The sequence below is a fragment of the Pseudophryne corroboree genome, chromosome 6, assembly GCF_028390025.1.
Source record: "Pseudophryne corroboree isolate aPseCor3 chromosome 6, aPseCor3.hap2, whole genome shotgun sequence".
Classification (NCBI taxonomy): Eukaryota; Metazoa; Chordata; class Amphibia; order Anura; family Myobatrachidae; genus Pseudophryne; species Pseudophryne corroboree.
In genome coordinates, this window is record NC_086449.1 from 768,228,761 (window position 1) to 768,253,773 (window position 25,013).

A 25,013-nucleotide genomic window follows, 5' to 3' on the forward strand; every position below is an offset into this window, starting at 1 on the left:
CCATGATGTTGCGTTCATATTTGATAATTTTATAATTTATTATCTCATTATTATCTTATTATCTTATCTTTCTTTTTCAGCCTCTCATCAGTATGATGATGATTAATCCAATCAATGCAAATGAGCAATTGTCTAGTAGTTGATCATATTCTCTCTGATATTCCACATCATTTTGAAATATCAAGGGTTTAAATAAGCGAAGTCCTCTAGGGATCATTTTCTTATCTAGATATTGTTGGAGGTTAATGCTATCCAACCAATTTCTTGATTCCGCTTTACGTAAATCCTCCAGTTTATGAAATTTCTTAATGATATCTGTTTCATCAGACACAGAAACTTCCAATCTAGGTTCATCTAAGTGAGACCAATAAGATTGCCTTCTGTTGTTACGTTCATTTAAATTTGAAAAACAGCTCATGACTGCAGCACTCAATAACCTATGTATTAATACAAGACAATGAAATATATATATAGAGTGTGCTGTCAGTGGCAGCCCGTATAGGGAAGGTCAATTCCCTTATAGATATATAAAGAGAAAATGGGTAAATACTGGCGCCGGCTGTTACTTCAAATAATAAAAGACCGTTTCACCAATACTTTTTTTTTTAAATGTATAAACAAACAATTTATTTTATATTCATAAGAAAGAGGTTTTTTCTACTCCTCATTAATAAAACAAACCAATTGCTAAAAAAAAGTCTTATATTGTTAAAAATACCACTGGTTGTCCCTTCTGTATTGCAATGTCCAGAAAATCTGACTAGGACTCAATTCCACATATGCCCACAAGTTCAATTGTTGAGTAGATTGCTACCAGACTTTTCTGGAACAGTCCCCTAGGTATCTCATTTATAGCGGAGATCCAAATGGCAAAACAGGGATGGATCCGGGTTTGAAAGTACTTGTGTTGGAATTTATCCGGTGGATACAAAAGAGTCCATGAATGTCGCCAGAGATGTGGATGGAAGGGTACAGCACTTTGTGGTCCTGCAAGGTGCAGCTCAACGCGTTTCGCTGGTCTCGTGACTGCCAGCTTCCTCAGGAGCATAAGTCAAATATCCAACTGATAAGCTTTATATACCCTGCAAATACCAAATTGCTTTCTCACAAATATTTAACATGCCTACTCTAATATATATTGTAAACACCTGCACCTCTTATTACCATGTGCCATGAATGTGCACTATACATAGCAAAACACTGCATCCCATAAGAGAAAACAATACACCCACACATTATCTGAGTTCCAAAGCTCATTGATGTATATATTTGTTATTAAAAGGATATGGATTCAATATATTACAATGTACTGTATACCTATAGTTACATGGTTACAACTCATACAGTAATCAGTTAATACAAAATACATACAGTTACAGGCCAGCGATACAATTACCATATCTTTCTCATATAAATTTGTCCCTCCATATCACTCTTTCTCTCTCTCTGTAAAATCATGCAGGAACTGGGCAGACAGCATCTCCATCATCGTCTGAGACAAAAAAGCAACTAACACCTGTGTGATCAGCAATGTGTTATCTAGTTTGGGGGAGGGAACTTTCTCATTCATGATGAGTCACTGTTCTGTTCGTATGCTAAACAGGTTCAGCCAAATCAGACATCAAAAGGGGCTGGCATGAGTTTCCTGGCCATTGTACTAATAAGAGTGATTTTAGCTTTCATACATTTAATCATAACTATTTGTTGCAATGTCCTACAACTTAATAGCAAGTATCAAATGAATCTACACAGTAATCTGGTTGCTTAAATATCAAAATATGACAGGTGTATCTTGCTTCATTCAAATAATACACATACATGACATTACTTCATTATATAATTTTAAATCATCATGATGTCTGGCGCTTGATATTATAATTATGTACTGTACGAAATAAGTGTCAAATCCATCTCTGTGGCATGTCCGTGTAAATGCGTGTGTTACCATATATTGCTGTGCTCACTGCGCGTATTTGCAAGTATAGCGACTTATATGTGTGTAGAGTTTGTATGTTCTTTCTATGTAATATTTTTGACTTCGACAACCCTTATAATTAAGGGTTAATCAGGAACATCTGTTATTCCAGCTCTGATAGATTTTATCATATATCATAAAATTAATATCTACTAAAACCAGAAGGCAATCTCTTTCATATATCTTAATATTAACTTTATTCTGAAAAACGAGGCTTATAACTCTTATAAAAAAAATATATAAATGTAAGCTTTCAGTCATGTGATTATCTCCGATCACATGATGGTTACTGACCAATCAGCATGAGAACTACAGGGCTCTTGGCATCCCGCCTGCAGTCACATAACCGCCTCCGACCACGTGATTTTGCAGGTGAATCACCAAGAGCCCATGTTGTTTCCCAAACCCGGAAGCAACCCAGTGCTCCGTGGAGCGCAGCGCTGGGTGCCAGGCAACGGACGCCGCGCTCCACCTAATGTGGAATGCAGCGCTGATGACAGGCAATAGGAGGGATGAATACAGTGCAACAAACTCCGTGCTCCACCTAATGTGGAACATAGCGCTAGTGACAGGTAGTGGGAGGAATAAAAACTCTTTGGGGTTATTAAATAGTAATTTTGTGATATATGATAAAATCTATCAGAGCTGGAATAACAGATGTTCCTGATCTTGCACACTGGATTCTTTTGCAACAAAGGGCATTCTTTGGAACTGACTCCTACTGTATTATTAATACACATCCTGACCCAGTATTCAGGGTAATCCATTTATTTTTAAATTACATGAATTCATGTTGTATGTTGTCAAATGTATATTAATGTGGCTTTTATTAAATTGTTCTTTTTAACTGATAAATTTGGTAAATAGTTACCGCCGTTCTTTCCAATTTTGAGCACAGCCTCTACTTTGTTGTATTTTTCTGCTATAGTGGGAGTGACTTCCCTCTAAATTTGGCTGCAGCTTAGCAAGGCACCTCATTCATGTAGCGCCCGAATACATCTGGGTATATCCTTTTTTTTCTAATACCAAAAATATAAGCCAGAAAACCCCATTCAGCATGATGGAGCTTGGCATTCTAGTCCCACAAGCCATTGATAATACATTTTGGAACTGATTCAACATGGGTGCTGGTAAATGTGACTGCATCTGGAGAGAAATTATTTATTTTTTATTTTTCTTACAGTTTTAGCTGATGATCCTGTTCTTCTTTTAGACTGCAATTTCTCTGTAATCGATGGAATTGAGAGTATCGGATGTTTGTTTTCCAATTTTTTTGATGCCAGCTCTTATAAAGCAAATAACTGTTAGTGTAAACCTTCTTTATATAATTGCAGGTGGTGATCTTGGACTCTTTTAATGAAAGTATTAAATCCAAAAATTCAATCTTGTCTTTATCATGTTTCTGGGTAAATTTCAAGTTAAATTGGTTATGTGACATATTTTGGAAGAAGTCGAGGAAGGAGGATTCTGTACCATCCCAAATAATTAGAATGTCGTCGATGTACCTTTTGTATACTACCAGTTGATTAATGAATGGGTTATTTGAGTGTATATTTTCTTCTTCCCAGCTGCCCATTAGAAGATTTGCAAAGCTGGGGGTGAAAATCGTCCCCATAGCTGTTCCACATATCTGCAAGTAGAAGCACTCCTGAAACTTGAAGTAGTTGTGGCTTATGATAAATCTGATAAAATCACATATGGCTTTTTATGTACAATAGTTAGCCCAGTGTCTCTGTCAAGGAACTTTTTGCATGCAGCGATTCCGATCTCATGGATGATGCAGGTGTATAGGCTTTCAACATCTATTGTGACCCACCAGTAGGTTTCTTTCCAAGTTTCATTTTTAAGATTTTCTAATACACTATTAGTGTCCTTGAGGTAGGATGGTAGTCCCATGATGTACTTGCTGAGAAAGACATCTATATACTCAGATAAGTGGGACGTGAGGGAATCGATCCCTGTGATTATAGGTCTACCTGGAGGATTTATCAGCATTTTGTGTTACTTCGGTAAGAAGTAAAATATTGGAATAATTGGAGAGGCTGTCATGAGGAATTGATACTCCTCTTTGTCCAAGACGTAACAATGTAGGTAGTGTACTATCAAAATTCTTAGTTCATCTGTGTATTTTGAGGTGGGATCTTGTACTTTCTTGTAGGAGTTGGTGTCACTGCCTCTTGTTCATACGTTGATCTATCCAGAATTACCACTCCTACTCCCTTATCGACCTGTTTGATTACAATTTCAGAATTATTTTAAAGTTTTTTTAAAGCATGCTTTTCGTGGTTCCTCAGATTCTTTTGCTTGATGGGTGGCAGCTCTTGATCACATAAGTCCTTCTTGACTAGATCATGGAATACAGTTATGTAGTGTCCTTTCGATTCCAGGGGGATTGTACTTGGATTTCCTCTTCAGGCTTGATTTGGATTCAATGCTTGTAGTTGTGTCAGTCTCTTTTTTTTAGCAAAATGTCTTTTGAGTGTAAGGGTTCTAATGAACTTTTTGAGGTCTATGAAAGTGTTGAATTTATTCATTTGGTTTGTAGGTGCGAATTTTAGTCCTTTGCTTATCAGAGATATTTCGGATTTATTAAAATGGTGTTATGAGAGGTTGAATATTCCATTGGAACTAGCTTCTACATTGGTTGTTATCTCCTTTTTACGGTTCTTTTAACCACTGCCTCAAGTTCCTCTTCTTCTTGGAGGGTTCTTTTTGCTGGTGAAGATTTCTTGAACCTCTCCCTGAAGAATGTTTTCCTCTGGGATTGTGGGTTGGCTATATTGTAGTCTGGAGATAAAAAATCTGAATCACTTTTGGAATCTTGTCTCTGTAATACGGAAAACCTATTATTCGTGGCGAGTCTTCCTTGTCGTGGTGTGTAGGTTTTTGGCTGTTGTGCTCCAAAGATCTGTCTCATTTTAGGTTGGTGAGGTGTGTTTTTCCATCCTCTGCTTATGGGATCTTGATAGACGGGAATCTTCTCCATTCTATTTGTGTGGAATCTGCTCCAGTTCTTTAGTTTGTTATTGAGATAATCCTGTTTATCCCGTTGGAACTTTTTCTCTTTCCCTTTTATCACTTCCTCTTTGATCCGTTCAAGTTTTCTAGTTAAGGTCAAGTCGTTTGCTTTGAATGTCTCTTTATCTTGGTGGGGTAACAGTAGGGTTTCTTTCAATTTCAGGTCTTCCTCTAATTTTTGGAGTAATTTTGTTATCTCAGTGATGATGGGTTTCATAAAATTAGTGGAACACTCATGTAAGAATTTATCCCAACTTGTGATGAAACCTTGGTCCTCTGCTCCAAAAGTGGGATTCTTTAGAATCTGTAGTCCCCTAGGGATCCTGTTAGCTGTTAGATAATGTTCTAATCCTCTTATTTCCCACCAGGTTTTTATTTCCTTTGTTAAGAGTCTCTCTGTTTCCCAGAATAGTTCATCCAAGTCATCAGTCTGTGAAACAGTCTGTTGTGCTAACTGATTTTCTTCGTTAAAAATCCTTTGGCAGAGTTCAGTTCTTTTTTCCAGACCTCTATGTCTAAACATGGTGATGGTGTCTAAAGATAACCGGCAGCTATACAGTAATGAAGAATAATCGCAAAAAATGAAGGACAGTGCATCAGATTAACCTAATAAGACACACTAATTAGTGATTTAAGAATACTAATTTCTTAAAACCTTTGCTGAAGAAACACGACACACCTCAGAGGTAAATGACTGGCAGCTCTTGCACAGTACGTGAATGAATATAAGAGAAAATGGAGTGAATAAGAGCGCCTACTAGTGTCTGGTATATTAAACTTAATAAAAACACACTGTGAATTGTGTAGACACAGTGGTAATGATGGCAGCAACTTAGCTTAAAGAAGCATCTTCAGGCTGATGACTCTTAGATGCGAAAACATGTAAATAAACAAAACTACATAGAATGTACTGTTTTCAAACTGTTTTCACAGACACTCATAATTAGGAACACTGCTGGTCCCAGTAAACATTATAGAGTAAGTTGAGTAAAAAAATACAGTTTTAATATACACAATCCAGTCGCAAATACAGGTGTCAAATGTACAAGATTAAAATATAAAAACAGCTTATCTGTCTGCTATGGGAAGTCCATGGGTGAGCATCAAGTCCCTCACCCAACGCTTTTCATCCTAAAGTGAGGACTTCATCAAGGGGATGTTTAGTGTGGGTCACACAGGATATTTATGGTAAAAGTAAGTGGTCACATGTAAGCTGAGGAACATGACATCACTTCCTGTACATGGAAAAAAGGTCAGTTTCATAAAACAACAGTAAATAAAACAAATGAGCAAGAAGACAAATGAGCAAAATATTGGGAGCACTAACTCTACGTAAATAAATAAGCAAATAAAACAAATGAGCAAGAAGACAGAGGTTGTAGAAATGGCGGTGGAACGCATTACATCACTTCTGCCTGCCAATTATACTATGAATCAGGGCTTCCGGCACTGACACGCATGTAGAAGGGCAGTGCGTCACTTCCGCCCATCAGTTGTACATCAAGACTCTGCTGTACGTCTCTCCCTTTTGTGGGCAAGGGGCCTGTGCACTGTGCTTTCTTTTACATATTTAACCCAAACTAACTTTATTACTTTTTATATTGCTGGATATTTTATTAATTTACTATATAACATCAATTCAAAGGATAGCGAATATTTTAAACATAATTTCGACGTTAGACCGATGTTAAACCAAGAGCAAACAGAAGGAGAACACAAAATCTGGAACACTGAAGGACTGTTTGCAAACAACAAATGTGAGTCCACTTACTCTACACGGGTTTGGTATGTATTACCACCGCACGGGATGCCGAACGTCAGCATACTGACATCGGCATCCTGAGAGGTAGAGTGCCGGCAGGGGAGCGAGCGCAACAAAGCCCCTTGTGGGCTCGCTGTACTTGCCATGGTGCGGGCTCGGTGGCAACCTACGCTCGCCACAGGTTCTATTTTCCATCTGTGGGTGTCGTGGACACCCACAGAGTGGGAATCAACTACCTTGCTGGTATACTGGTGGCGGTATGGTGCCAGCATCGGTATTGTGACAGCCGGGATTCCAACGAACGGTATGCTAACCGCTTACCCTCTACACATCAAACAACTCCAGTCTAAGTAACCTGGACACTTATAACAAATCTGTGTTAGGAACACTGCAAGACCTTTCCACTTCATCTGCAACTACTCATAATTATGTTTTCAGTTTACCACAAACATCTGAATTCTCAGCTGTACCAATGTAATTTTGCATCTACATATTTTTGAAAGTTCTGTCTGCATTACCATTGCTTTTTCCCTACTCTCACAATCTCTCAATTCTAACAGTCTACTTTTAAACTCTACTTACGCAATCTTATTATGTTCACTTTAAATTTTGCTTGAAACTTTATAATTGTCGTTGAACATACACATTTAACAACACCGCACATTTACCTGCACTCCTGCAATTCTACTGTTCTGTCTCTATCATACAGTCTCCTTTTCCAAGTTTTTTAACACCCTCTTATTTCATCCACACTATGGCCCTCATTCCGAGTTGTTCGCTCGCAAGCTGCTTTTAGCAGCATTGCACACGCTTAGCCGCCGCCTAGTGGGAGTGAATCTTAGCGTAGCAGAATTGCGAACGAAAGATTCTCAAAATTGCGAATAGAAATTTCTAAGCAGTTTCTGAGTAGCTCGACACTTACTCTGCCACTGCGATCAGTTCAGTCAGTTTCGTTCCTGGTTTGACGTCACAAACACACCCAGCGTTCGCCCAGACACTCCACCGTTTCTCCAGCCACTCCCGCGTTTTCCCAGAAACGGCAGCGTTTTTTCACACACCCCCATAAAACGGCCAGTTTCCGCTCAGAAACACCCACTTCCTGTCAATCACACTACGATCACCAGAACGAAGAAAAAACCTCGTAATGCCGTGAGTAAAATACCAAACTTCTTAGCAAATTTACTTGGTGCAGGCGCAGTGTGAATATTGCGCATGCGCAGTTTGCGGAAAATCGCTGCGATGCGATGAAAAATAACGAGCGAACAACTCGGAATGAGGGCCTATGTCCAGGTTTTTATCAAACCTCTTCATCACTCCTTGTCTACCTAATCCTTTATTTTGCTCCATCCTCCCATACCCTTCCCCCCTAGTCTCCTACATCTCCTACTTTCTCCCCTCCTCTGTATCCAGTCCACCCCTCTGCTTCCCTTCCCCTCACCCCACTTTCAGTTACCTCTGCCCCACCATACTCCTACTACCCCACCACTCAGCCCAAATCCCTCTTTCCAGTCTCTGTCACTTCACCTCTCCAACATCTACATCACTCTGCAGTCCCTCCCTGCCCTCCTTCTGCAGTTTCCCCTCCTAACATAGAAGCCTACACCAACACTATACCATCTCATTTGCATCTCTCCCACAAACTCACACCTATCCTGTGCCCTTTGGAATGCCAAATCTGTTTGTAATAAACTGGTCCACTCCCCACCCATGACCTTTTCATCTCCAACTCCCTGCATCTCCTGGCCATTACAGAAACCTGGATTACTCCCTCTGACAACACTTCTCCAGCTGCTCTCTCTTCTGGGGGCCTCACATTCTCACACACACCCCCGACCCGGAGGTCACCAAGTCCACGGTCTTAGGGTCCTTTTACCCTGTAGCTACTCCTAACAGCTCTGTAGAGAAGGGGCAGCTAATTGCTTCCAGTCCATTGCAATTTGGCAAGTGACAGCAGAGATCACATGGCGCATTAATTTATTTTGATGTTTGGATAATGTTGGAATATCTAGTGGTAAAAGAACATATTTGGGGTCATTTGGAATGGAGATATGCAATAGGATCGCTATGAAGTTGACGACTTCATTCCATAGGCTAGCTATCTTGGGGCAAGACCACCATATATGCATAAATGAGCCCTCTAAGTTATACCCTCTCCAACACCTATCGGAAGTATAAGGATAGAACTTACTAAGTCTGGAGGGGACATAGTACCACCGATATAATAACTTATAGATGTTCTCTTTTATTTTGACGCATATAGAGATAGAGGCCGCATTGTCCCAGATCTCTGACCACTCGTCCTTAGCGAGAGTAGTGTTAAGATCCGTTTCCCAGGCTTTTTCATAGGGAGGTTGTGGGGGTGTGGAGCCATCTTGAGAGCAGTGTATAGATAAAAGAAATCAGTCCCCTAGTGGAGGAGTGTCTGAGGCACAATGCTTCAAAAGCAGATAGCGGCCTATTAGTGAGTGTATGTTTCAATGTAGTGAAAGTGCCTAATTTGTAAATACTGGAAAAAGTGTTTAGTCGGTATGTAGTTATTATCTTGAATTTGAGAGAATTGGGGGAAACTCTTGTCTTTAGAAATATCATTAAGGAACAGAATGCCGCTGTATTTCCATGAAAGAAATGCTGTATTGTGCATTCCCGGAGGAAATGCCGGATTATGGAGGAGTGGAATAACAGGGGAGGGAAAGGGAGCCAAGCTATGTTTTCTATTTGCATAATCCCAGATTGACAAAGAACGAGACACAATCGGATGAGAAACCACACTTTTAGGACGGCTAGATCTTAAGATCCATAAAAGAGAGGAAATCGAAGAGAGCCCAGCTCAGCAGCCTCAATATCTATCCAGACCTTCACTGTCTCAGCTCCGCACCATTGAACACATTGTGCCAACTGTGCAGCGATATAATATTTTCTGAAATCTGGAATACCTAGTCCTCCACCGTGAGTGGGGCGCTGAAGCAGTTGTAGGCAAATTCTGGATGTCTACTGGCCCATATGAAGTGAGAGGACTGAAATCTCAAAAATTTTAATACATAGGACAGGATAAAAATCGGAAGAGTCTGAAAAAGGTAAAGGAGTCTGGGGAGTATATTCATCTTAACTGAATTTATCCTCCCTATCCAGGAAATGAAGTGAGAAGACTATGAGAGTAAATCTATTTTAATCTGGTCTAAAATACGGGGGAAGTTAGCTTGAAACAATTGGTGATGGCTATGTGTTAAAAAAATACCTAAATATTTAAGTTTCTTCTTATGCCAAATTCATGGAAAAAAGGCCTCTAGGGTTAGTTTGGTCGGTCCTGGAATATAAAAATCTAATACTTCAGATTTATCAGTATTGATTTTATAGCCTGAGAGTTGGGAGTAGAGGTCAATTTCAGATAAAAGGGGATGTAAAGATTGCGCCGGGTTTCCTAGAGATAAGAGAACATCGTCTGAGTATAGGGCAATTTTATGATCAGTCAGACCAACACGAACACCCGCAATGTCAGTATTATTACGTATTCTCGCAGCTAGGTGTTCAATGACCAAGGCGAAAATTAGGGGGGAAAGTGGGCATCCCTGTCTAGTACCATTGGTGATCTGAAAAGGGGAAGAAGTGAGACAGTTAACAGATACTGTGGCTATAGGGCATTGGTATAGCGCTTGGATGCCTTGGGATAATTTACCGGTAAAGCCCATTCTGTCGAGGACTTGGAAGGCAAAAGGTTAGGAAATTCGGTCAAATGCCTTCTCTGCGTCTAGTGCAAGGATCAAAGAGGGTAGTTTCTGCTTGTGTATAAAGTGAATTATATCTATAGCCCTTCTGGTGTTGTCAGATGCTTGACGACCTGGGATGAAACCCACTTGGTCTGGGTGTATTAGGTGAGGAAGATAGGAAGCTAAACGTGTTGCCAAGATCTTTGCATAGATTTTAAGGTCTACATTAAGCAATGAAATTGGCCTATATTTGGCGCATTTTGTGGGTCTTTGTCTGGTTTTGGGATCACCACAATGTTTGCTTGCAGGGAGGCCAATGCAAAGGAGGATCCATTTAATGTTATTGAATAGAGAGGTAAGGTGGGGGATGAGTTCATGTACAAAGGTTTTGTAATATTGGGTCATGAAGCCATCAGGTCCTGGGGCAGCAGAAGACCGCATGGACTTGATGGCAGCTGTGACTTCTTCCGGTGATACGTCTGCATTTAGCGACGTTAGTTGTGCATCTGAAATGGTAGGTAGAGGTGTGTTCAGTAAATATGTCGGCAGGTTATACAGTGACTTGTAAAAGTCTCTAAATTCATCCATCATTTCTGTGTAGTCATATGTAGGACCATTTAATATTTTGGTAAAAAGTTTATCGATAGTAGTTGAAGCTTGTTTGTGTCTCAATTCCAGGCGTGAAGTCTGGGGTGTAATTTTCTTCAAAATGGTGTTTCAGGGTCGTTTTAAGGTCAGTTGGTGGAGGGCCCTGGAGGAGGTCTAATAAAATATACACACCTGCATGATCAGTCCACGTAAAAGGGGATATGTCAGCATCCGCAATTAAAGAGGCAGTGGATTGAGAGATGTGGAGCATGTAAATGCGTGAGTATTGCTGGTGAGGGGCTGAATAATGTGCGTAGTCTCGAGCCGAGGAGTGGCATAACCGTCATGAGTCACATAAGTTCAATTGTTTAAGAGACGAGGAGAGGGTGAGAGAAGCCTTAGAAGCGGTAATGTCCTTCTTAGCACGTGGGGGGCCAGATTTATCCAGTGAATGGTCAATAGCAGCGTTGAAGTCCCCACCTAGAATTATGTGACCTTGTGCAACCTTTTGAAGACGCTTAAATAAAACTTGGAAAAATTGGGACTGATCTTGGTTAGGGGCGTATATGGAGGCGAGAGTGAAGGTTTCGGAACGTATGGAACCAATTATCAAAACATAACGCCCTCCCGGGTACTTTATTGTTCTAGAGTGAAGAAAAGGAATATTGCGGTGAATTAAAATCGCGACCCACCTTTTCTTACAATTAGCCGAGGCCCAGAAGGTCTGAGAGTACTGCTTGCCTTTTAGTTGGGTGTGTAGACCCGTGAGGTGGGTTTCCTGAAAAAAAAAACAATATGTGCCTTCTCTCTTATACACGCGCTGAGAGCCACAGTAAGTTTTTTGGGGGAGTTCAGCTCATTAACATTAATTGATAATAATTTCAGAACCATTACTGAGTGACAAAGAGGGAATAAGCTCTAAATTTCTGAATGCACTGGTGAAAAAAAATAGCAAGGGTCCAACCCAAGAATAGAAATGTCGAGAAGAAGGGGGGAAGGAGAGAAGTTAAGTCCGTAGCACAGGACGAAAAGAAAGAAACACAGAGAGTGCCCATAAGGTCGTAAACCCTAAAGAGGTGGGTCCCGATCACGGACCGCTGTATCCTGTATTAGTAATGAACAAATTGCAATTACTGGTGGGTTTCAAAACCGGTGCGACCAGATAACTCTGGTCCCCAACCTGTCGGAAAGTTCCAACAGCACTGTAAAATTCCCTAAACGTAGGGAAAGGATACATTGTACTACCTTTAATGGTGGGAAGGGAGGGAATCTATAAAAGAGGGAAAAAAAGGGGAGACGGAGGGGGGAAGGGGGGGGGAAGTGCAAAGCATCGAATAAAATACTATTCATGTCTGCATAACTTCTAAACAGTAACACATAAGCAGTCGTGTAGTAACTAGGTCAAAGGTGACCCTATAACACGATAACAGTCTAAAGCAGAGGATCCCAAACTGTGTGCCGTGGCTCCCTGGGGTGCCTCGGGACACTTGCAGGGGTGCCTGGACCAATTCAAATTATTCATGGTCAATATAATAGGCAAAACCAGTGCTGGTGGCTGCCAGTCATAAAATATGTGGCCAAACAGAAGCAAATCTTGTACCTCACCACACAACTGACCCTAAGGATGACATATAAACGCAATCTACTTAATGTCATATTTCTTTCTAAATTTCTCAATAAGAAATTTTTGGCCTAGGGGTGCCGTGAAAATAATTCTGATATTCTAGGGCGCCGTGATTCAAAAAAGTTTGGAAACCACTGGTCTAAAGGTTAACAAGACAAACTGAAATAACAAACATTAAATCGTATTGGATCAATAAAGGAATATAACTTGAACCTTTAGGGGAGAGTCCGTATTGCAGACTCTAAGAGAACTAGTTGTCTGTGGCCTGCAAAAGGAGAAAAAAAAAAGGGAGAGGTGGCCTAAAGAGACCGAGCCGGGTCTATGACCTGCTGGTGAGACTGGCCCACTCATGAGACCAACTGCGGGCATAAACAAAAAAAGATATGGTGGAGCCTGTCGGTCAGAAGCCTTGCGCAAATCAAAGTCTGAAAAATAAACAAAGTCAATGCGTTGCGACAATTAAGGGTAGATGCACAGAGAATGACCAAGCAAAGTCAAGGGGGGTCCACATCCCCGGAATGTTGACGGCCCACTCTTGTCCATTCAGCTGTTGGAGACGTCGGGCATTGAGGTGCAGGAGAGATCGGGGGGAGGAGGCATGGGCGGAGTCCGGGAGCAGATCCAGTTTAGCTACTAAGTCGTGACCCTGTGCCAGAGTCTTAATCGGATACACGACATTGTTGGCAGAGACTTGGAGGAGAAAAGGAAAGCCCCACCTGTAGCGAATATTATGCTGGCGAAGGATCATTGTAGCAGGCTGAAGGTCTCTCTTCTTCTGAATAGTGGAAAGAGCTCAATCTTGGAAATTTGCAGATGCATGTCCCAGAAGGGAATAGTAGGAGTGTCTCGGGTGGAAAAAAAAATTCGCTCCTTGGATTTATAGTAGTGTAGGCGGACAACAACATCTATGGGAGGCTGAGATGCCGAGGGTCTGCTTTGTAAAGCTCTATGGGCTCTGTCGCAGAGGCAGTCATCATCAGAAAGGTCTGGTACCAGGTGCTGAAAAAAGTCTCTGAGAAACACCTGTAGGGATGGACCGGACACAGATTCCGCAACATTTCGGAAACTGAGATTATTTCGGCTGGAGCGATTTTCTTGATCTTCCTGCTTCTCCTCAAGCATTTCGATCGCTTCTTGAAGCTCAGTAAGTTCCGAATCCATGTGCATTTGTGAGCGACATAGGTCATCGGTCTTGGTTTCCAAAGCATCGGTCCTGGAACCCAGAGAGGCAATTTCTGATTTAAATTCCGAGACCGCTTTAGAGAGTTCTTGGTTAAAAATGGACTGCACGACTTCCAGTAAGCTGGTCCTAACCGCCTGTATCTGTGGGTCGATACTGGAGTCAGAGGATTGGGGGGAAGAAGGCGAGTCCAGGAGGGACTGCTGTGACTGTGTGGGTTTAGATTTGTTCCCAAAAAAGTTTGTAGGGGTCGTTTGGCCTTTCTTAGTTCTTTGCGACATAATAGAGGAGGGTAGGGGGAGGAATACAGACTACACCTCAGAGGTAGGGGAGAAAGGGAGCACAGGTAATACTTTTATACAAATGGGGAACCAGAGGGAGGTAAGGTCACATTACAGAGAAATGTCGTGAATCCCCCAGGTCTCGTGACTAGAGCTCATACCTCAGACAGTGCTGATAAAGGATATTTTAGCATTATACCAGTAGTCAGTAATTAATTAGATGTGCAGTGGGGGTATTGACTGAAGGAGGGTGGTTACAGTGGAGCTCTCATGGGACACCGGAGACTCACCACTACAGAGCAAGCAGGTTATGGCCTCTCAGGTATGTGACCCAGTGCACGGATCCGACAGCATATACAACCCAGGAGCCGGTCAGAGCTGGGGGATTACAGCAGTTGTACAGACTGCAGAGGAGGAACCCCTGTAGGATAGAGCATGCAGAGGCAACAAGGTATGGTACCTCAGATCTTGGGCTCTAGGGATCCACAAAATGCTGTCCAGTCAGCAGCTGAACAGGTCCGGTGCTCAGCTAGGGAGACCCATCGGCGGCACTGCCGGATGTGTGTGATGGGGATCTACAACGTGCCCCCCAGACAGCAGGTGTTCAGGTCTGGGGCCCAGCAGGGGAGAGCAGGCAGCGGCACTTCCAGTCGCTGGGGATCCACTGCGCACTCTCCGGGTGGCAGACGACCAGGTCTGGGGCCCTGCAGGGGAGAGCGGTCAGCGGTACTTCCGGTCATGGGTGTCGGGGATCCACTGCACGCTTTCCAGGTGGCAGACAATCAGGTCCGGAGCCCAGCAGGGGAGAAGGTCAGCGGTACTTCTGGTCGTGGGTGCTGGGGCTTCCCAGCGCACCCCCCAGGCAGAAGACGATGATAGGACCGTGGCACAGCAGACCAGGTGGCAGGCAGACAGAGGCAACAGGAGACCAGCAGGGCAGTAAAAAAAAAAACAAAGTCCCGGGACTGCGGGATGCAGGGGTCACCCATCAGGCAGCAACAGAAATACAGTCCCCGGCTTCAGCAGGGTGCACAGGCCTCAACCCACAGAGACGCAGGAGGCATCTCCCGACTCCGGGAACCGAGACACCCAGACCACTATGGCAGCGTACAGGTAAACCCAGCACCGTGACCGTGTATCTGTTGCGTATTTAGATGCAATATATAGGTGCTGGCCAGGAGCTCTGAGAAGGCACGTCCGTTCTACTAGATGGTCAGGCCACACCCCCTGGCTTCCTTACTTTCTCTCTTCTGACATTCCCTCCATTATTTTAGGCGATTTCAAAATCCCAGTCTATATATCCACAAAATCCTCTGCCTCTAAACTCCTTAACCGTACATCTTTGCTTGGTCTCTCCCAGTGGACCTCCTACCGCTCCAATGTTAATGGGAGCTCACTTGATCTGGTCTTCATGCACCGCTGTGATATTTTTGATTTCTCCAACTCCCTATTTCCCCTATCTGACCACCATCTGCTCTGCTTTAACTTATCTATATATGCTACTCCATCTCTACCTCCTAAGGCTACCATCAATAAATGTAACATTGACGCTATCAAAACCACTTCCCTATCCTCCCTGCTAGACTCACTTCTCTCCTATACTGTCTCTCTCATGCCCTGAATAAGTCACTATCCTATACAATGCATACCCTACTTCTGCTCTTGACTCTATTGCTCCAACAACCGCTATTCACCCTCGCAGATCAACACATCAACCCTGGCACACCAAATGCACCAGATATCGGCAAACATGCTCATGCATGTACTGCTGAGCGACAGTAGGCAGAGAGATTAACATAGCTAGGAACAGGAAAAGCACAAACAAAACTCTAAAAGCTATGTGTGCAAATGCTAGGAGTTTAGGAAATAAAATCCCAGAACTAATTTCAGTAATTACAAGCGATGATCTAGATATTGTGGCAATTAAAGAGTCATGGTGCAATGAAAATCATGACTGGGACATAGCTATACCAGGACATACTTTATTTAGGAAGGTCAGAATTGGAAGAATCGGAGGAGAGGTAGCAATGTATGTACAAAAAGCATACATACTACCTTAATATAAAGTATTGAAGAAAAAACTGAGGCCCTTTTGGTGACGATAGAAACAGGGGAGAAGTTGATTCTTTGTATTAGCGTGATATACAGGCCACCAGGTCAGGAAGAGGAACTGGACAAGAACCTATTTCAGGACATAACTAAAATGGCATTAAAAGGTGAGGTAATAATCATGGGAGAGTTTAATCTTCCTGATGTAAACTGGGAGGTGTCTGTTGTTAGTTCCACTAGAATTAGGGACATTTTAAATTCCTTGCAGGGAGCATCCCTCCACCAATTGGTGAGGGAGCCCACTCGGAAAGACGCAATATTAGACTTAATGCTTACAAATGGAGACAGAATATCTGACGTAAAAGTGGGTGAAAGCCTGGGATCCAGTGATCATCAATCAGTATGATTCAACATAAAGACAGAGACTGACTCATCCCATACAAAAACAAAGGTGTTAGATTTTAGGAAGGCTGATTTTGTAGGGATGGGAAAATGTGTAAGCGATTCTTTGGCAGAGTGGAAGAACTTGGAAGCATTGCAGGAGAGGTGGGAAACATTAAAAAGTGCAATATTAAAGGCAACAGACCTTTGTATCAAAAGTGTTAGGAAAAACACAAGGAAAAGGAAACCAGTGTGGTATGCAAAAGAAGTACAGTAACAAGTATTGTGAAGAAAAGATGGCTTTTAGAAAATATAAGCAGACACAAAATAATGAAAACAAAGAGATATATCTTGTTAGACAGAAGGAGACTAAGGGGTAATTCAGAGTTAATCGCAGCAGCAAATTTGTTAGCAGTTGGGCAAAACCATGTGCACTGCAGGGGGGGAGGGCAGATATAACATTTGCAGAGAGAGTTATATTTGGGTGGGTTATTTTGTTTCTGTGCAGGGTAAATGATGACTGCTTTATTTTTACACTGTAATTTAGATTTTAGTTTGAACACACCCCACCCAAATCTAACTCTCTCTGCACATGTTATATCTGCCCACCCCCCTGCAGTGCACATGGTTTTGCCCAACTGCTAACAAATTTGCTGCTGAGTAAGGCCCTAAGAAGGTAATTAGATGTGCAAAGGCACAAGCTGAGGAGAAAATGGCCGAGTCAGTGGGTAAAGGAGGCAAAACTTTTTTTAGGATATATAAGCGAAAGGAAAAAAACAAAAGGTGGAATTATAAAACTAAAGACAGAGACTGGGAGTCTTGTTGAGGGAGACAATGTAATAGCAGATCATCTTAATAATTATTTTTGCTCAGTATTCACTACTGAAAGAGAGGGGAAGGGGCCACAGTTAAGTTGCAGGGATATTCAGGAAAATGAAACAAGTACATTTACAGAGGAGAAGGTCCTAACAGAACTCTCAAAGCTGAAAGTGGACAAATCTATGGGGCCAGATGGGATACATCCAAGGATACTAAAATAACTTAAAGAGGTGCTGGTAGCACCATTGACAGAATTATTCAACCAGTCATTAGCTACAGGAGTAATTCCAGAGGACTGGAAAAGAACAAACGTAGTCCCACTGCACAAAAGTGGAAGCAAGGAAGATGCAAACAACTACAGACCAGTGAGTCTTACATCAGTAGTAGGGAAATTGATGGAAACCCTCTTAATAGAAAGAGTTTTAGTTTTATCTTAAATCCAGCAATTTACAGGATCCCAAACAGCATGGATTCATTGGGGGGAGATCATGTCAAACAAACTTTATTGACTTTTTTGACTGTGTGTCTAAAGTGATGGATAAAGGTGGAACCATATCTAGACTTTTGGCTTTTGACACTGTTCCAATCGCAGGCTGCTAAATAAACTCAATACACAAACTCTTCAAACATGAATATGAAAGCTGATATTTAAGTGACCCCCATTTTTTCATCAGTTACCCATACATCAGGGTAAACAATGGGTTTAAATCATCTGGACACTATCGATGGTATAATGGAGTAGAAATCAGTATAGGTATTCAACCCTTATTCCCAAATAGGGGTAAACTGTACCGGTATCTCCAGTATGATCCAAACCCCAATGCAAATAATGTCCTTCTCCCCGGTTTCTGCGGTGACCCAAAGGGCCTCAGTTTTGTTTTCAATATTTTGTATTAAAGTAGCATTTATGCTTTTTTCACATACATTGCTACCCCTCCTCCTATTCTTCCCATTCTTTCCTTCCTAAATAAATTGTATCCTGGTATAGCTATGTCCCAGTCATGTTTCTCACTGCACCATGACTCTGTAATTGCCACAATATCCAGGTTATCCCTTGTCATTATCGCAATTAGCTATGGAATTTTGTCTCCTAAGCTCACAGCATTTGCACACATAGCTTTAAGAATATTGTTTGTGCATCTGTTATTAGTAGCCATGTCCAGACAGTACAAAATAAAAGGCAAGTTTAAAGTTGAAATGACCTGTTTGGTGATGTTGCTCAGTGTTTGGTATTAGTTTTTTTTTACTAATCAGGAATCACACTCTGTCCTTTACACCACGACTACACCTCACTAAATGAAAATATATAGTACACCTGACCACAAATGGCCAAATGATCAAAGGAGGAAAACACCAGACAGTATGCAGTAATAAACTGTTTCACTGAAGAACTTCCCCACACATGCAATGCCAATTAGAAGCAAATCATTACAACAAAAACATACATGATTTTGCATAAGAGAGAACTGTAGTGAGCAGATTGGGGAAGTCTTTTTCTAGTTTAAAAAGACATAATATGCATAAGATGAATTACATACTATTGAGGCATTAAGGCAGTCCTTATGTCATAGTTTTGGTGTGTTGTTGTATCCCTTCTGTTTTCCTTCGGCTTAACGCAGGTCTAACGCTAATATTATAATAACACTTTTATGTCAGCACTTCTATGGAAGTACTACCAGCCGACAGCTACCAGCCTTATACTAGACTTTAAATAGGAACAATTGCCATGTGAATGCAATGATTGCAAACTCCTCCCGATACAATCCCCTTTAAAGCTTAGACAAACAAGCATTACATACCAAGAAGGCAGACAACTAAACCTTTACAAAGAAAAAAAATATTGTTCAATGTACCTATGCAAAACAACACAGCTATGCCATACAATCCTATTTCATTTGCATCCGATGGTAGTAATGATAGTTCAATGTACCTGTTAATGAGAAGGAGACGGAGTGATGAGAAGTCAGTTCACAATCGATAACAGCTGATGATATAACTTAACGCAGGTATAACGCTAATATAATTAGTGATGAGCGGGTTCGGTTTCTCCGAAACCGAACCCCCCTGAACTTCACCTTTTTCACACGGGTCCGAGGCAGGTTAGAACCTTCCCGCCTTGCTCGGCTAACCCGAGCGCGCCCGAACGTCATCATCCTGCTGTCGGATTCTCGCGGGATTCGGATTCTATATAAGCAGCCGCGCGTCGCCGCCATTTTCACTCGTGCATTGGAGATGATAGGGAGAGGACGTGGCTGGCGTCCTCTCCGTTTATTGTAGAAGTTGATTGGTTTACTTTATTTATTTGTGGGGAGGATTGGGGAGCAGCTGTTAGGAGGAGTACAGTGCAGAGTTTTGCTGATAAGTGACCACCAGTTTTTATCCGTTCTCTGCCTGAAAAAAACGCTCCATACCATATCTGTGCTCAGTGTGCTGCATGATATATCTGTGCTGAGTGCTCACACTGCTTAATTATGGGGACTGGGGAGCAGATATAGCAGGAGTACAGTGCAGAGTTTTGCTGACAGTGACCACCAGTATACGTTGTCTGCCTGAAAAACACTCCATATCTGTGCTCACAGTGTGCTGCTTTATTGTGGGGACTGGGGACCACCAGTATAATTAATATTATATAGTAGTACAGTGCAGAGTGCACAGCTGTACCTACCTCTGTGTCATCACTCGTCATCCATTAAGTATACTGTCCATCTGCATTGTATACCTGTGGTGCATTTTAGACAGTTTTGCAGTTTGCTGACAGTGTCCACCAGTATACTATATATAGCAGTACGGTAGGCCACTGCTGTGTACCTACCTCTGTGTCGTCACTCGTCATCCATTAAGTATACTATCCATCTACATTGTATACCTGTGGTGCATTTTAGACAGTTTTGCAGTTTGCTGACAGTGTCCACCAGTATACTATATATAGCAGTATGGTAAGCCACTGCTGTGTACCTACCTCTGTGTCGTCACTCGTCATCCATTAAGTATACTATCCATCTACATTCTATACCTGTGGTGCATTTTAGACAGTTTTGCAGTTTGCTGACAGTGTCCACCAGTATACTATATATAGCAGTACGGTAGGCCACTGCTGTGTACCTACCTCTGTGTCGTCACTCGTCATCCATTAAGTATACTATCCATCTACATTCTATACCTGTGGTGCATTTTAGACAGTTTTGCAGTTTGCTGACAGTGTCCACCAGTATACGTTGTCTGCCTGAAAAACACTCCATATCTGTGCTCACAGTGTGCTGCTTTATTGTGGGGACTGGGGACCACCAGTATAATTAATATTATATAGGAGTAGTACAGTGCAGAGTGCACTGCTGTACCTACCTCTGTGTCATCACTCGTCATCCATTAAGTATACTGTCCATCTGCATTGTATACCTGTGGTGCATTTTAGACAGTTTTGCAGTTTGCTGACAGTGTCCACCAGTATACTATATATAGCAGTACGGTAGGCCACTGCTGTGTACCTACCTCTGTGTCGTCACTCGTCATCCATTAAGTATACTATCCATCTACATTGTATACCTGTGGTGCATTTTAGACAGTTTTGCAGTTTGCTGACAGTGTCCACCAGTATACTATATATAGCAGTACGGTAGGCCACTGCTGTGTACCTACCTCTGTGTCGTCACTCGTCATCCATTAAGTATACTATCCATCTACATTCTATACCTGTGGTGCATTTTAGACAGTTTTGCAGTTTGCTGACAGTGTCCACCAGTATACTATATATAGCAGTACGGTATGCCACTGCTGTGTACCTACCTCTGTGTCGTCACTCGTCATCCATTAAGTATACTATCCATCTACATTCTATACCTGTGGTGCATATTAGACAGTTTTGCAGTTTGCTGACAGTGTCCACCAGTATACTATATATAGCAGTACGGTAGGCCACTGCTGTGTACCTACCTCTGTGTCTTCACTCGTCATCCATTAAGTATACTATCCATCTACATTCTATACCTGTGGTGCATTTTAGACAGTTTTGTAGTTTGCTGACAGTGTCCACCAGTATACTATTTATAGCAGTACGGTAGGCCACTGCTGTGTACCTACCTCTGTGTCGTCACTCGTCATCCATTAAGTATACTATCCATCTACATTCTATACCTGTGGTGCATATTAGACAGTTTTGCAGTTTGCTGACAGTGTCCACCAGTATACTATATATAGCAGTACGGTAGGCCACTGCTGTGTACCTACCTCTGTGTCGTCACTCGTCATCCATTAAGTATACTATCCATCTACATTCTATACCTGTGGTGCATTTTAGTTTTGCGCAGTAAATAAAGTAGTAGGCCATTGCTATTGATACTGGCATATAACTCCACACATTAAAAAATGGAGAACAAAAATGTGGAGGTTAAAGGGAAAGATCAAGATCCACTTCCACCTCGTGCTGAAGCTGCTGCCACTAGTCATGGCCGAGACGATGAAATGCCATCAACGTCGTCTGCCAAGGCCGATGCCCAATGTCATAGTAGAGAGCATGTAAAATCCAAAACACAAAAGTTCAGTAAAATGACCCAAAAATCAAAATTAAAAGCGTCTGAGGAGAAGCGTAAACTTGCCAATATGCCATTTACGACACGGAGTGGCAAGGAACGGCTGAGGCCCTGGCCTATTTTCATGGCTAGTGGTTCAGCTTCAAATGAGGATGGAAGCACTCATCCTCTCGCTAGAAAAAAGAAAAGACTTAAGATGGCAAGAGCACAGCAAAGAACTGTGCGTTCTTCAAAATCACAAATCCCCAAGGAGAGTCCAATTGTGTCGATTACGATGCCTGACCTTCCCAATACTGGACGGGAAGAGCTTGCACCTTCCACCATTTGCACGCCCCCTGCAAGTGCTGGAAGGAGCACCCGCAGTCCAGTTCCTGATAGTCAAATTGAAGATGTCACTGTTGAAGTACACCAGGATGAGGATATGGGTGTTGCTGGCGCTGGGGAGGAAATTGACAAGAAGGATTCTGATGGTGAGGTGGTTTGTTTAAGTCAGGCACCCGGGGAAACACCTGTTGTCTGTGGGAGGAATATGGCCCTTGACATGCCTGGTCAAAATACAAAAAAAATCAGCTCTTCGGTGTGGAATTATTTCAACACAAATGCGGACAACAGGTGTCAAGCCGTGTGTTGCCTTTGTCAAGCTGTAATAAGTGGGGGTAAGGACGTTAACCACCTCGTAACATCCTCCCTTATACGTCACCTGCAGCGCATTCATCATGTCAGTGACAAGTTCAAAAACTTTGGGTGACAGTGGAAGCAGTCCACTGACCACTAAATCCCTTCCTCTTGTAACCAAGCTCCTGCAAACCACACCACCAACTCCCTCAGTGTCAATTTCCTGCTTACCCAGGAAAGCCAATAGTCCTGCAGGCCATGTCACTGTCAAGTCTGACGAGTCCTCTCCTGCCTGGGATTCCTCTGATGCATCCTTGAGTGTAACGCCTACTGCTGCTGGCGCTGCTGTTGTTGCTGCTGGGAGTCGATCGTCATCCCAGAGGGGAAGTCGGAAGACCACTTGTACTACTTCCAGTAAGCAATTGACTGTCCAACAGTCCTTTGCGAGGAAGATGAAATATCACAGCAGTCATCCTGCTGCAAAGCGGATAACTGAGGCCTTGGCAGCCTGGGCGGTGAGAAACGTGGTTCCGGTATCCATCGTTAATTCAGAGCCAACTAGAGACTTAATTCAGGTACTGTGTCCCCGGTACCAAATACCATCTAGGTTCCATTTCTCTAGGCAGGCGATACATGAAAATGTACACAGACCTCAGAAAAAGACTCACCAGTGTCCTAAAAAATGCAGTTGTACCCAATGTCCACTTAACCACGGACATGTGGACAAGTGGAGCAGGGCAGACTCAGGACTATATGACTGTGACAGCCCACTGGGTAGATGTATTGCCTCCCACAGCAAGAACAGCAGCGGCGGCACCAGTAGCAGCATCTCGCAAACGCCAACTCATTCCTAGGCAGGCAACGCTTTGTATCACCGCTTTCCAGAATAGGCACACAGCTGAAAACCTCTTACGGCAACTGAGGAAGATCATCGCAGAATGGCTTACCCCAATTGGACTCTCCTGGGGATTTGTGACATCGGACAATGCCAGCAATATTGTGCATGCATTACATCTGGGCAAATTCCATCACGTCCCATGTTTTGCACATACCTTGAATTTGGTGGTGCAGAATTATTTAAAAAACGACAGGGGCGTGCAAGAGATGCTGTCGGTGGCCAGAAGAATTGCGGGCCACATTCGGAATTCAGGCACCGCGTACAGAAGACTGGAGCACCACCAAACATTCCTGAACCTGCCCTGCCATCATCTGAAGCAAGAGGTGGTAACGAGGTGGAATTCAACCCTCTATATGCTTCAGAGGATGGAGGAGCAGCAAAAGGCCATTCAAGCCTATACATCTGGCCACGATATAGGCAAAGGAGGTGGAATGCACCTGACTCAAGCGCAGTGGAGAATGATTTCAACGTTGTGCAAGGTTCTGCAACCCTTTGAACTTGCCACACGTGAAGTCAGTTCAGACACTGCCAGCCTGAGTCAGGTCATTCCCCTCATCAGGCTTTTGCAGAAGAAGCTGGAAACATTGAAGGAGGAGCTAAAACAGAGCGATTCCGCTAGGCATGTGGGACTTGTGGATGGAGCCCTTAATTCGCTTAACCAGGATTCACGGGTGGTCAATCTGTTGAAATCAGAGCACTACATTTTGGCCACCGTGCTCGATCCTAGATTTAAAACCTACGTTGTATCTCTCTCTCCGGCAGACACAAGTCTGCAGAGGTTCAAAGACCTGCTGGTGAGAAAATTGTCAAGTCAAGCGGAACGTGACCCGTCACCATCTCCTCCTTCACATTCTCCCGCAACTGGGGGTGCGAGGAAAAGGCTAAGAATTCCGAGCCCACCCGCTGGCGGTGATGCAGGGCAGTCTGGAGCGAGTGCTGACATCTGGTTCGGACTGAAGGACCTGCCAACGATTACTGACATGTCGTCTACTGTCACTGCATATGATTCTCTCACCATTGAAAGAATGGTGGAGGATTATATGAGTGACCGCATCCAAGTAGGCACGTCAGACAGTCCGTACGTATACTGGCAGGAAAAATAGGCAATTTGGAGGCCCTTGCACAAACTGGCTTTATTCTACCTAAGTTGCCCTCCCTCCAGAAAGAGTGTTTAGTGCAGCCGCTCACCTTGTCAGCAATCGGCGTACGAGGTTACTTCCAGAAAATGTGGAGAAGATGATGTTCATTAAAATGAATTATAATCAATTTCTCCGTGGAGACATTCACCAGCAGCAATTGCCTCCAGAAAGTACACGGGGACCTGAGATGGTGGATTCCAGTGGGGACGAATTAATAATCTGTGAGGAGGGGGATGTACATAGTGAAAGGGGTGAGGAATCGGAGGATGATGATGAGGTGGACATCTTGCCTCTGTAGAGCCAGTTTGTGCAAGGAGAGATTGATTGCTTCTTTTTTGGTGGGGGCCCAAACCAACCAGTCATTTCAGTCACAGTCGTGTGGCAGACCCTGTCACTGAAATGATGGGTTCGTTAAAGTGTGCATGTCCTGTTTATACAACATAAGGGTGGGTGG

The 25,013-nt window shown here is 42.8% G+C and overlaps 1 long non-coding RNA gene across 1 annotated transcript; it reads right to left on the reverse strand.

The window, feature by feature from the left end:
- Positions 1-5,976: 5,976 nt before the first annotated feature.
- LOC134935694 (uncharacterized) lies at positions 5,977-19,314 on the reverse strand. Its single transcript, XR_010180348.1, has 2 exons — positions 19,235-19,314; positions 5,977-6,228 (listed from the first exon to the last, which is right to left on the reverse strand). It is a non-coding gene; the product is annotated as an uncharacterized LOC134935694 (long non-coding RNA).
- Between the last annotated feature and the right edge of the window lie 5,699 nt (positions 19,315-25,013).